General features: G+C 42.4%; 1 protein-coding gene across 13 annotated transcripts in view; it reads left to right on the plus strand.

Annotated features, from left to right (window-relative positions):
- The window catches only part of ABI1 (abl interactor 1), a 124,782-nt gene that overhangs the window by 58,671 nt on the left and 59,675 nt on the right, over nt 1-6,436 (plus strand). The gene's annotated exons all lie outside the window — the stretch shown is intronic.

The following is a 6,436-nucleotide window of genomic DNA, read 5'->3' on the forward strand; positions in this document are numbered from 1 at the left end:
TTGTTTTATTAGGGGCTCATACAACTCTTATCACAATCCATACATACATCAATTGTGTAAAGCACATTTGTACATTCATTGCCCTCATCATTCTTAAAACATTTGCTCTCCATTAAGCCCCTGGCATCAAGTCCTCATTTTTTCCTCTCCCCACAACAAAATTAACGAGAAGAGTGATATTGTTTTACCTTTCTATAAATCTCTGTAATGGAAGGGTCACAGGGAGGAGACGAGCCAGTCAGGGTGCCTGTAGCAACGATGAAACATACAACTTTCCTCTAGTTGTTAAATGCTTCCTCCCCACAACTGTCATGATCCCAATTCTACCTTACAAATCTGGCTAGACCAGAGGATGTACATTGGTAAAGAGAGGAGCTGGAAACACAGGGAATCCAGGACAGATGATCCCGTCAGGACCATTGATGAGAGTGTCGATACCAGAGGGTGGAGGGAAGGTGGGGTAGGAGGGGGAACCGATCACAGTGATCTACATATAACCTCCTCCATGGGGGACAGGCAGCAGCAAAGTGGGTGAAGGGAGACGTCAGACAGTGTAAGACATGACAAAATAACAAAAATTTATAAATTATCAAGGGCTCATGAGGGAAGGGGGCAGGTAGGGAGGGGGAACAATGAGGAGCTGATACCAAAGGCTTAAGTGGAAAGCAAATGTTTTGAGAATGAGTATGGCAACAAATGTACAAATGTGCTTGACACAATGGATGTATGCATGGATTGTGATATGAGTTGTACGAGCCCCCAATAAAATGATATAAAAAACCCTAGTGTTCAACTTAATAGAGGTCGTGGGACTCTCTTAAGTGCTTCCACATTTCGTCTGTGTGCTTTATTGCTTTGAAGTACATGAAGAGACTGCCTGGCTTCATCCAAAGGAAGAGCCTAGGGCACCAAATTGTCTTTGCACCTAGTTGAAAACCGTTGCTGTGTGATGTTTCTATACTTTTTGCTCTATGAATATATATTCACAGGATCATAAGTATTTAAAACAGGCCATCATGCTCCTGTTTTTCAAAATCTTTGAACATTATAATATTCCTTCAGCTATAGTCTCTTCTAGTTTTTGGTCCATTCGTAGTGGCTTCAGTGTTATTTATGGTGCCTTGATCTTTGATACCAAGATACTTCTCTTAATCTCTGTTAATTTATTGACATTTGTCCTAGGTTTCATCACCATTTTCTTAAGTTTGTTTTATGGATTATAAGAAGAGCATGTTATTTTTATTTGGTAAGAGCCCTGGTGGTGTAGTTGTTAAAGTGGTGATTACCATGGCCGGCAGTTCAAAACCACCAGCAGCTGTGAAAGAGAAAGACTCCCGTCAACAGTTGCAGTCTCAGAAACCCACCGGGAGTCCATATGAGTCATCATTGTTCAATGACAGCGGGTTTGTTTACTTTTTATTGTTTTGTCATCTTCAACACTGTCACTTATGTTTTATAGATTGCATTTGTTCAATAGAACTTGAAATAATTGCCAAACTATAATGCAGATTGATTAGCATCACTCAAAATGAGAAAGTCGGATATAGTGAGTTAGTGCCCATAGGCTTGAAGTGTTCAATAAAGGTCACTTGATTGACTGCTCTGCTGTTAAAAAAATATTTTATCATTGTTACTCAGTATTCTGATGGATTTATATACAGGTTTCCCCTGCTTTTTGGAAGTTTACTTTACACACGTTAAAGATCTCCTGTTTTTGCTAACTGAAAGAAATCTGAAGATGTTAGTTTTTACCAAAAATAAGTCGACAAGTGAAACTAGTGTTCAGCATTTGTTTTGCAGTGAGTTGTTCAAGAGCACCGTGCAGCGTAAGTGACCCCTCTCCTTCCCTAGGATAGGAACTGCACTCAGCATCCAGTCACCAGTTTTGAATTGTGTCTGTGAATACTTTACGAGGCTTCAAAAAGTTTGTGGAAAATTTCATGACCGACTTTTCTTTTTAGTGTGAAAACCTTGTCTTTGCTTTTTGTAACACTGATGCCATACAGTATTTTTTTTGTGAATAATTGCACTCAGACTAATGTCTTCCAATGGAGCCCTGGTGGTATAATCTTACATGTTGGGCTGCTAACTGTAAGGTCATCCATTTGAAACCACCAGCTGCCTCAAGGGAGAAGGGTGAGACTGTTTACTCCTGTAAAGATAAAAATTTTAGAACTCCGAAGGAGGCAGTTCCACTCTGTCCTAAAGGGCCGCCATGACTGAATTGACATTTGGCAGTGCGTTGGTTTCCCCTCCTTTATGTTTCCTGCTCTGTGCTGTAAGGGTCACTATGCGTTGGAATCCACTTGGTGGCAGCAAGTTGGTTGTATTGTCATCTAGGTATAGCCACATTATGCAATAGGACAGGGTAGAACTGCCTTCTGTGAGTTTCTGAGACTGTAACTCCTTTTCCCCCAGAAACATTTTTATTTACTCAAAAAAGAAAAAGAAACACAAGCCTCACAGTCAAACATGTCAAGGGAAAGTGCTCAAACTGTTACCAGTAGGGTATAGGCCCTGAGATTTGAAGAAAAAGAAAAAAAAAAATCCACCCCAAAAAGAGAACAACCTAATGTCTGGAGAGAAAAGCATTGATGCCCAGCAGTTAGGAAAGCCCTTGTCCCTGCCCTCCACCTGAGTGACACTGTGGAAAGGCTAATCTGTGCACATGAACCTGAAATCCTGGAGCAAATTTGATTTTTGAAAATTCTGGGTTACTTTTTAACCAGACTTCAAGAATTTCTGGGCCAAATGTGCTTGGCTTTACAGTTTCGCCAGTGTTTTTGTGGAATCTTTGTTAAATGGACGCCCAGGCCAGGGAAACTCTCTTGGCCTCCGAGTCATGTTCCTTTTTCCCCAGGAAGACCTGGTGGGCTTCTCTAGTGCTCAACAGCGTCACTGCGTGGAAAGGCATCTCCAATTAGAGCAAAGGTGAGCCTGTGGGTGGTGCAGGTGCTAAGTAAAAGATTGGAGGTTTGAGTCCATCCACAGGCCTCTCGGAAGAAAGACCTGGCATCTGTGTTTCAAACGGCAGCCGCTGGAAAACCTATGGAGCACAGCTCTGTTCTGTTCCCCTAGGGGTGGTGAGGACTTGGAGTCAGCTCCATGGTCCATTTCCTATGACCAGCTGGGCCCAGCCTTGACTCTCCTCCTTATTCACTGTGCTTTGCCTTTTCCTCCCACTACCATATCTTCTTCTCCCCACTCCCCACTGCTGTCTGTCAGGCTATAATTGCCTTACAAGTGTGAAGATGTGCCACTATCAACTTTCATCTTTTGGTGAAAACAGGATTATTTGTATTCTCTTCCCCTCACAAATATGGCCGCTGTAGGAATCGGGTGCAAGCTTGTCTTTGGCATGAGGCTCCATAAAGTAAAGATGAGTATGGCTCATAGCAACCATGCTCTCCCACACTGAGTCCTTGGGTCCTTTCCCTGTCTGTCTGCATCTCACCACCTCTGCTTCCCAGAACACCTCATCTGTAACGCACAAGCCTCAGGGCTCTGCTTGCATGTTCTGGGAGACCTCCTGAGCCTACAGGTAGGTGTTGCCACCTAGCCTGCAGGGAGAGCAACAGCAACCACTTTGGAATTTGGATCTGGTGGGAACAAATTCACAACAGGTGGCCTTTCATGAGAATTTGCAGAAGGTCCTGGTAAGGCCTGCTCTTTTCTTCCCCTCCTTCTCTAATGGTCCATTTGCCTCCTCCATGGGTGGGTGGCTCAGCACCTACTCCCATCCTATCTTCAAGTCCGGGTGAGTGCAGCTCAAACTGAACAGTGTAAGAAAGGAAAGACGGCTACAGAGGCAGCATTTGGGAGCTTATGAGCCGCAGAGTGATTCTGAGGACCTGTCAGCATTCCTCTCTGGCCACCCAGCCACTCTTGGGTCCTGCCTGGAGTTAAAAGGTAGGCCCACCTAAAATTTTCTAAGGCTGCTAAACGAGATCCAGTTCCTGTACTTCCACTTCTCTTTTCAACTTACTTCTTTAACCTCTGTCTGCGTCCGTGTCACCTGTCTTCTATTTCCTGTTTTCTTCTCTGAATCACGCACTTTTCATCTGCAGCACGGTGTCTTGCTCTATCTATATTGTCACCTGCACCTAGCAGCCTTCAGGAATGGACTAACATAGTGACATGGCAGTCAAAGGCCAAACTATACTATGAGCTAGACCCATTCCCACTCATCATTGTTATAATCAATAAAGCTTGATTGGAACACAGTAGTATTCTTTTGTTCACAGTGCCTATGGCCTGCGAAGCGTAAAATATTTACTTTTTGGGTGTTGTTTTTTTTTAAGAAACAGTTTGCTGACTTTGATGTACCGTTATGGAAACATTTATTTTTAAAATTAATTTTTTTGAAGGTTGATTTGCTAACATTTCTGAAGGAGGTAGAAATCGTGAGGAATAGGCCCTATGCAGATTGCATGATATTGCAAATTTTATATGTTTGTGTCTTCATTTCTACTTGGTCCACAAGCATGTGTAAGAAATGATAGGAGTCTTGGCAGAGGTTTGGTGTCAAATCAAGGTTTTATGACCCGATGTAAATGAATAAGAGAAGAAATAGTAAATTATTCATTTTGTGGTAAGATCTGCACTGAACTATTTCCTCATTGAAGTTTGTTTAAAAGTCATTGGAGAATTGCATTCCTAGAATGGACGCTTTGGTAGCACTTTGGAAAGAATCTCTGCACTCAACTTCTTGCCAGTAGAAAGTAAAGTAAAGTAGTAAGAAGATGCCCAGCTCACTTTCACTTTCAGTATCATGCATGTCTAAGTTCTAGTCCAGAAGGCTGGCTGTGAGAGTGCCTGGGCAGTGTTGTCTTTAGCACTGCGCACTTTGCTCCCTTAGCACTTTACATACATACCATTTACTGTGTGCCATTTCCCCACTTGTAGTTGGGGAGCAGATTAAATTGTTACTCAGTTTTTACAGTTCCAGACCCTAGCGTACCTGGCATAGACTAAGCATTGACTAAGTGTTTTTACAAAATTATCACAGGAGAGGCTTGTATACTATTAAATGATGCGATACAGGGAAGCACATAATGAAGCCTGCAGTAGAGGGGAAAGCCCCATGAGTGTGCAATTTGGGTAAGGTGACCAGACGTACCGCTTTTGGCGGGACAGTCCCGATTTTTGGTGGTTTAAAAAAGTCCTGATTTTTGGAAAGAATGCACGACAAGCTATGGAACGGTCTTTTTGGCCCATATAGACCAAATTTTTAATCAAGAGCCCCGCCCCGGTCAGTGGTGTCCGCTTTAAATCTGGTCACCTTAAATTTGGGTGGCATTGAAGAAGTGACATTTGAATTGGACCTTGAAAGAAGCCTGTGCATTTGTCATGCTGCTTGTCAGTCCGCGGTAATGTCCTCAGACAACGACATGGATGGCTTGTTCAGGGTGACAAGGATAGTGTGTAATGTTTTGAATGAAGAATATTGCTGGAGGTTAGTTTGGAAAAGTAAATCTGAAGTTCTGAATTATAATTTATCTCCTTATGGTTTCATTTGATTTTATTTGATTTCATTGACGAAACGGGAAGATGACTTGTACTTTGTTATGGGAGTAGGTGGTATCCTTTTGCTACGTTTCTGCCTCCATCTCGGTGCTGGAACCATGCAGCTGCTGAATCAGAGCGACATGCTTAGCAGAAATAAAGAGTATCAGTCTTCCTGAACTGTCTGATGGCAGGCTGACATGATTAAACCCAGAATCAAAGGAAACTCACTATCTGTTGGAAATTGGGAGATGTTATTCTTTATGTTCAAGGTAAACAGACTATTCTGCTTCTGTTCAATATACTTTTTGGAAATAGGAGTCACCAAACCCTGTATTTTGCCTCAAACTGTCTATTTGTAGAGTCGAGGAAACATCCTTCCCTCTTGATTACAAAGTTTGGACTAATCCATTTCTGAGTTCAGACCAAGAACAGTGTAACAACGGACTGTTTTCAGTTCACTTAGAATGAGGACTGTGCCTTGTTCAAACAGGGACTCTGGAGCCTTCCCGAGCTGGCGGGGGAGCCCCCTCTTCAGATCTCATACTGCATCTGTCCCGATCCTATTTACCAGGCTACACCTCAAACCTACCAATTGTTTCTGAGTCATTACAGTAGCTGAATCTTATTTCAAAGCCTGGAAATGGTTTTACAATTCATAAAGTTTAAAGTTCAGATTCTTTAGCATGGCACAAAAGGCTCATTGTGATCTGGTCTCTTAAACCCTGCCATGCTAAACTTGTTAAAGTGTCTTCCACATAAGATGTGACTTCGTTGTCTTGTCTGTCTTTTTTAATATCATTTTATTGGGGGCTCGTACAACTCATCACAATCCATCCATCCATCCATCCATCCATCCATCCATCCATCCATCCATCCATTGTGTCAAGCACACTTGTACATTTTTTACCACCATCATTTTCAAAACATT

Source organism: Echinops telfairi, unplaced genomic scaffold, assembly GCF_000313985.2.
Source record: "Echinops telfairi isolate 266 unplaced genomic scaffold, ASM31398v2 ScPeMD7_7461;HRSCAF=8499, whole genome shotgun sequence".
NCBI classification, from domain to species: Eukaryota; Metazoa; Chordata; class Mammalia; order Afrosoricida; family Tenrecidae; genus Echinops; species Echinops telfairi.